At 40.4% G+C, this 7,660-nt stretch overlaps 1 long non-coding RNA gene across 1 annotated transcript; it reads left to right on the forward strand.

Moving 5' to 3' along the window:
* Nucleotides 1-305: 305 nt before the first annotated feature.
* LOC123958290 lies at nt 306-3,573 on the forward strand. Its single transcript, XR_006822028.1, has 5 exons — nt 306-414; nt 548-621; nt 1,920-2,102; nt 2,295-2,432; nt 2,819-3,573. It is a non-coding gene; the product is annotated as an uncharacterized LOC123958290 (long non-coding RNA).
* Nucleotides 3,574-7,660: the final 4,087 nt, after the last annotated feature.

A 7,660-nucleotide genomic window follows, 5' to 3' on the forward strand; every position in this document is an offset into this window, starting at 1 on the left:
TGTTGGTTCTTTTGAGTTTCATTCTGTTGTTGCACACAGGGCATCGTTTTTTTCTTGACAACAGCCTCTCCCTCTGGAGCCATTTTATTATTTTTTTACCCCCTTGTGCTGTCCTCTGAAGTAATCTTCTTGTCAATGTCATATTTCTGAAAAATACAGATAATTTAAAATGTAAGAGACGTAACATTAGATGCAGCTGTAGTACTAACCTGTCTGTGTTCTAACCATCCAGCAAAGTCTCTTAAATCTGACATGTATATTCTAGATATATAAATTAATTCCACTCACACTTTCTTGGCGCCGCAATCAGTGAAGCGAATGCCCGCGGAAAGACCGGAAAATGTGTCAAACCAGAAGAGTCTGAGTAGCGACAGTGGCTGCAGAAAGAGCGCTGAAGTTATCTACTGTGGGAAGGTACGTTTCATCGGGTTACATCCTACAGTCCTACAGAAACCACCGCTCATTTCAGACAATTAATATATGTTTTAGCTATATTTTTATTGTTTAATTGTTTCATCATATTCAATATTTTTAAATAAATGCCAAGGACACGAGTTACCAGACGAACCAATAAGAGCAGAAGCCCCCCAGATGATGAGCCGCTGCAGTCGGATAATGAAGGTAACTTAATATTACATAACGTTAGTAAAGAATTTAATAACGATAAAATGTTTAGTTTGTGTGCCACGTCACTCTTACAAGTTGTGTTTTTTCACTGTACGGTTTTTTTAGTAAGTTTGATTGCTCAATCACAGAGCTCTCTGCAATAACTCGTTTACTTGCTAGCATGGTATCAGGATAATGTCAGCAACATTTACAGTAAACAACCTACAACATGTATGTTGTAACATTACAGTTTAAACCACGAATTACAGGGTGCAAACCTGCACCCTGTGACTCATAATGATGTGTCAGCCGAAGGAGTCGGCTAACATAGGTCTAATATGCTGTAAAGCTTTATAGCCAAGTCTCAAATAGCTGCCTACCTCTTCCTGGCCTGGTGTGGGAACACATTTAGACAAATAAATGCAGGTGCCCATTACACTACCATTACATTACCGCATGGGCGCCCCCTTGAGCTGCTTCTAAGCTGCTCACATCGTTAATACAAATATTAATGTTTAAACTTATGATCTATGTGTCAGTATGGACATGCTACACATCGTTAGATCAGTTAGATTTTCCACAATTCAACTGTTCAGTTCATTTAACGGAAACAACAAGCCCCAAAGTCTGATTCTTAAAGATTTACTGATGTAACCTGCATGGTACAAGAGATGAAAAGAAAAAAAAGTACCCGTTACCTTTGAAGCACTCGTTAAGTCCGAATGTGTCCCTTCCTTGATTATTTATATTCCTTTAGTCTGTAAGGGTCCGCTGATCAAAAGAATCAAAACAGCTTTTGATAAAAATTAATCCAAGTTATGAATCCTGTCACTCTCTGTCTGCTAACTTCTGCCACATTGTCTTGCACCCAGTTGTTGTTTTCGTTACGTTGCTGCCTTCAAAATAAAAGCCATAAGACGTATGTCAGAGCTAGATCAAATGAATGACGTGTATTTGATATTATTGGATACTTTTTAAACAAGTAATATTCTGTTTGAAATAAATAAACTGTTTCAAAGTAGCCTATATTAGTTTTGTGCAAGAGGAATTAAAGGCCGTTCCCATATGACACCATTTGTGAGCAGAAAGAGCCAACTCTCAGGAAATAACAGAGCCATAAGATAAGGCTTCCTTCAAAGAGCCTTAATTTCCATCACCAGACTCCTGTGAAAACAGTACAACTGGATTACTACAAAGCTCTGCGGTGGAATTGAAACAGAACAAGTTATGACTGACTACCACATTGGAGTAAACGGTAAAATGAAAAATAAATATTTAAATAGGAAATATATTTCTGTTTGCATCTATTATAGTTGTAGAGATTCAACAGAAAGCCACTGCTCCAACCATGGATAAGTTCCAGGAGGATTTTAAATTACTCAAAGAGGAAAACAGGCTTCTGAAAGAGGAGAACCGGCTTCTGAAAGAGGAGCAGGATTTCCTTAGGGAGGAAGCTCTGAACCCAGTAAAGACCGTACCCTCAACAACTTAGAAAGGTATCCAGACTGTGTTCCTCCCATAACCAACACAGAAGGCTTTTTCCATAGGCATAATTATTCAAGTTGTTTGTTATTTTGCGTATATTGATTTGATATCCCCACATCATGCAAATGAATAAGAGAAATATACAACTAGAGGATGATTTGAGAACACTGAATTACTTTAAATTTTTTGTTACTCTGTTTTAGGGTCCCACAAAAAGAAAGTTCTGGATTCTTCAGACTCTTCAACATCTGGCTCTGACTCTGACTCCTCATCTGAAAGAGGGAAGAGGAAGAGAAAGCAGAAGAAAAACAAGAAAAACCATGCAGCATTTGGAAAAAGAGGTGACTTATATAATTTGAAAAAGCAGATGCACAACTAAATTACATTTGTAGATACATATGACATTTTCTTAATATAAGAATGTTTTTTCAGTGTAGCGCCTTTATGTGTTGAAAGATTTAACCAAGCATAAGGCTAAGATCACTGCCAACACACACAATCCACAACTCCATATACATCTGCCATATTCAAGTCTGGGCCAATTATGAAACAGTTATGTGTTTTATTGTAATACGTTATTGATGTTACAGAAGAAGAGTTGTGATGGAACTAGATTGCTTCAGGTTATTCACCTAACGCCTGAATGTCCTGTTTTATATAATCAAAGCTGCATTTTTGTGTGGTTATGATATAATGTTTTAATGTGGTTTTATGATCTGTCTTGTAGTTCAGAGTCCGGAGGACGTTGTGCACAGGTACCGTGCTGTCCTAAAAGAGTTTAGATGGACAAGGATCGTGAGCCTCAGCTGCAGAACACTGGACGTGGACTGGAACACAATCGCATTGACTGCTATCATTGCTGAAATTGTGATTGCTGCAGAAGGTGAAAACTTCGGGCCGCTGCCAGTGTTCAAGGAGGAGGACACTGTGAGCAATTATGCAAAAACCTGCAAGGCCTTCTTAGAGGGCAACAAACCTCTTAGGGATAAAATAAAAACAATGAAAGAAGATTCAGAGCTACTCCCCATTAAATATAAATTTAGAAAGTGAGAGGCCATACTGCTGTCTTCATTGTTAATGGCCGGTTTTGCACTTTGTCAAAGGTTCTGTGTTTCTTTGAACCCGGTTTCTATAGTTTCTAATAGTTATATATTTACATGGTAAGAACGATTTAAGTTTGTAAATATTTCTTTATTTAAATTCTTAGTGAAACCATGTAAAAGATGGGTTTCTTTTACAGTATATTTTCAGCTTACTTACTGAGTAAAAAGTGTTGTTTTACATAGTAGCTGTAGTTACCCAAAAGGGGTGGAAAATCTATTGCAGATTATAGGGTAAGATCCTGGTAATAGCATGGAAGTACAGGAAGGCTTCCTTTACAGTACAGTTTGACTTTACTTACTGAGAATGTTTAGTGAGTTAAGTTGCAAAACACACATGGTAAAAGTTTGTGATTTCATAAATTTATAACCAGTTGCAGAGGATGTGGTAAGAGTCTGGTTTTACTATGGAAATAAACAAGGCTTCCTTCCGTAGTAGTTTCATGGAAAAGGGAATGATCTTTTGCAGATTATGTGGTACGATTCTGGTAATACCATGGAAATAAACAAGGCTTCCTTTTACAGTACAGTAACACTTTACTTACCGAGTAAATTGCCATGTTTTCCTTGGTAACGTTGCAGGACATACAAAGTATAAATTTCTGATTACATGGAAAAGGGAATGATCTTTTACAGATTATATGGTACGATTCTGGTAATACCATGGAAATAAACAAGACTTCATTTTACAGTACAGTTACACTTTACTTATTGAGTAAATTGTAAAAACATCTGCAAGAACATACCCAGTATTTAAGATGTGCCATGACACTATGGGAAAACGGTTCCTGCAGGGTAGTTAACAGGTAAGTGTAAGGTAAATTATTTGATAAACCCTGTATAAATGGGTGTAGCCATGAACAACAACTATGTGAGACAAGGTAATTTATTGGAAACTACCGTCTTAATTTTGAGGTACACTGTTCTTTGTTGAGTTGATATTTAATAGTGGTGTTTTTGCCCTGGTAGTTTCTCTGTAATTGCATACTAATCACCTTAAGTAATTAACCAATAATATCCATTCACCATATGCTTACCAGGTAAATACTCAGTAATTAGTTTGTAGTTTCTCTGCATTTACATACTTGTTACCTGTGGTAATTACCAATAACTCACTATCACTTACCATATATTTATCAGGTAAATACCTGGTAATTAGGGGACTGTAAAAGGAAGGGTTACCAATTAGCCTATGTGGCTTGTTTGTGGACCTACAAACAATAATCCATAAATCATCGCCCACAATTACATTAATTGTGCAGAGTATTGGTGTTGTCCCTTTGAGATTACGGACTGATCACGGGACAGAAAATGGGATAATGGCAGCTATTCAGTGTACTCTCCGCGATCATCGTGACGACTACTATGCTGTCATGCTACTATAGCATGACAGGTGTTGCAGTAAAGGTAAACTACTATTTCTAGGGCTCAGTTTTGGATGGATTTGTTCAGGGGCCTAAGGGACTCTGGACACTTCAATGGCAGCAATGAACACAGGTGAGTACTGAGATTCTGCTTCAGCAATCTTCTACAGAAAGACCTCAATGAATACGTCGACTTCTGGAACAAGCACAGGATTCAGCCATCCAGACCTGCGTCATGTCCCGGGGGAATCCCAAATGAACTCTACCTTTTACCTCACAGGTAATCAATATTAGGCCTAACTCCTATTAAACTGCACTGATAAATGTTGTTTTCTGTTCTTGGTTAATCACAGTGTTCTAGGTCTGATATTTGTAGAGAACCGACCACTGTCAATCATAATTTACTGTTGCTATGGGTAGCAGACTATACGGAAACCGATTTGAGCAATCACTTCTTGTCATATCAATCCGCTGATTGACGTTTACATCTCAAGGCTACAAACGGTTACATACAACTTTTTAAAAAAAAGGCTACATCGTTACCGTTGCTATGGAGGGAGTTATTCTGACCATGGAGGACTATTTTTTGTAGCCTACTGGAAGCAAGAACAGCATTTCCAAATCAATAAAACCAATTCATACAATTCATACATTGGCTAGAAAATACATACATATGCCTATCCTAAGCTACTTTATTACTTTCTATAGCTGCATAAAAAGCATCCCCATTATATTTGACAACTAATGTGGAAAACATACCTGAGCTAGAACCAACATTTGTTGTAATGAGATTTCCACTAAAAAGATGTTTTATTAAAGGCATGTATGAATCTTTACAGGTTCGGTTCAAGGGACTGTGGATTTGCCATTGAAGGAATGGAACTGGAGGCATTTACTGAGTCAAGGCAGATCTTTTCTTCATGCGGTGATCCAGACATTGAGGACTATTTAGAGCATGCAATGGTACAAAATGGATTGCAGAGGCCAGAGCATTGGGAGGCATCATTAGAACTGTACTTTAATCTCAAGGAAATAGATGGATTATAAATAGAAACAATAGAAAATGACCTTACATCAAGATGCAGGTCACTAATGACAGCAATGTACAACCTTGAGATTTTTGTATTTTACATTTTTTATTGTATACTCTGGTTCTGTTTAAGCACAATAGTAGCTCAGATTTATACAGTGCTAGACTACAAAATTGGGTTTCGTTGTTAAATGGAACTTAAACCTCAATGGACAACAACCAATGGGCATTAATAACAGTTGCATCAACAAAACTGCAAAATTCCTAAATCAAAGCGAAAGGCAATGCATTCTACAAACACTGTTGCTTCTGCCCAGGGAAAATGTACAACAAATGCAATGTGTTAAGGCAAGGCTCTTAAGCCATTTTATTTTCAGTGTAGGCTACTAGGTTATGTAGGAACACTCTACAACATCCTTTGCAAATAACACTGATTTTGTTTTTAATGATTGTGTAATTTTCAGCCTGGATCATGAACTCATGTTTTTGTGTTTGAGTGACTGTTGGGAACAGTAATTTTTTTAATTTGTCAAGTAGGCCTAATAAGCAAGACTGTTGCAGTAGGCAGTGACGAAACGAGCTAAAGCTACATTTTAAGTTATTGGGCAATTTAAGTCCACAAAAAATGCTCAGATTGTTATTCTAATTGTCTAACAACATTATGGAAAGCATCCCTACAGAGGTTGACCTTTAAGTTAAAGAATAAGATTTTGTTTTTTTAAACATAACATACCGGAATCGCTATCGCCAAACCCACCAGACTCACAAACATCTCGGGTTACATATATAACCCTGGTTCCCTGAGAAGGGGAACGTCGGTTACAACACTATGGGAACGCCTCTAGGCGTAGCAGGTCTGAACGTGAATGAAATCACTCCAATCCTATTGGTTTGTTGCTAGAACGGTAAGGTGTGACGGAATAACCGGAGGAGTATAAAGCACACCTGTACACACTCATCATTAGCTTAAACTATGAAGCAGGCGCTTCAGGCGGGGAGAGAGGTGCGGCGGGCCGACGCAGTGTCTCCTTCCCCTTCTCAGGGAACCAGGGTTACATACATAACCCGAGACGTTCCCCTTCGAGGGAACTCGAACTGCGTCGATTACGACACTATGGGAACGAGATACCCACTAAACCGTGCCGAAAACCCCGCCTGCTCCAGTGTGCAATAAAGTGGCACGACTAAGAGGAGAGCACACGAGTGCCAGGTGCCGAAGGAAGGTCAAGACTGTAAAACCGAATGAATGTGTGCGGAGTGGCCCAGCCAGCCGCTACACAAACATCCTGCATAGAGGCCCCGGAAAGGAGGGCTCGAGAGGCCGCCATGCCTCTGGTAGAATGAATCCTCACAGCCACAGGTGAAGGCAAAACGCGCACCTGATAGGCCAGGGAAATAGTCTGAACAATCCAGTTGCTAACAGTATGTTTGGATGCAGGGAGCCCAGCCCTGGGGGACCCAAAACACACTAGCAGCTGGTCAGCCTTCCTCCAACGGGAGGACCTCAGAGTGTAAATACTCAGGGCACAGCAGATGAACTCTCCCGTCCTCCGCCGTCACATGAGGTGGAGGATGAAATGACTGCAGCACTGTGGACCCTGCCGCACAAGAAGGCACTTCAGGGATGTATCCTGGACGAGGGTGCAGGATAGCCCTAATATTCCCCGGGGCAAACTCCAGGCTTTGCGGGGAAACCGAAAGCGCTTGGAGATCCCCCACCCTCCTCAGAGAGGTGATAGCAAGGAGAAAGGCCATCTTGAAGGTCAAGTGCTTAGCCTCAGCTGACTCCAGGGGTTCGAAGGGGGCCTCAGCCAACGGCCCAAGAACCACTGCCAGATCCCAAGTGGGAACCTTGGATCGAGTCGCAGGTCTCATCCTCCGGGCACCACGGAGGAAACGTACAACCAAGGGAAGTTTCCCCAAAGACCCCTCCCTCAGAGGGGCGTGGAAAGATGAAATAGCTGCCACGTACACCTTGAGGGTGGAAGGGGAAAGACCAGCAGAGAACCGGTCCTGGAGGAACTCAAGCACCTGAACCACTGGGCAGGTAACAGGGTCCACCGACCGCTCCCTAC

Source organism: Micropterus dolomieu, linkage group LG19 (genome assembly GCF_021292245.1).
Source record: "Micropterus dolomieu isolate WLL.071019.BEF.003 ecotype Adirondacks linkage group LG19, ASM2129224v1, whole genome shotgun sequence".
In the NCBI taxonomy this organism is placed as follows: Eukaryota; Metazoa; Chordata; class Actinopteri; order Centrarchiformes; family Centrarchidae; genus Micropterus; species Micropterus dolomieu.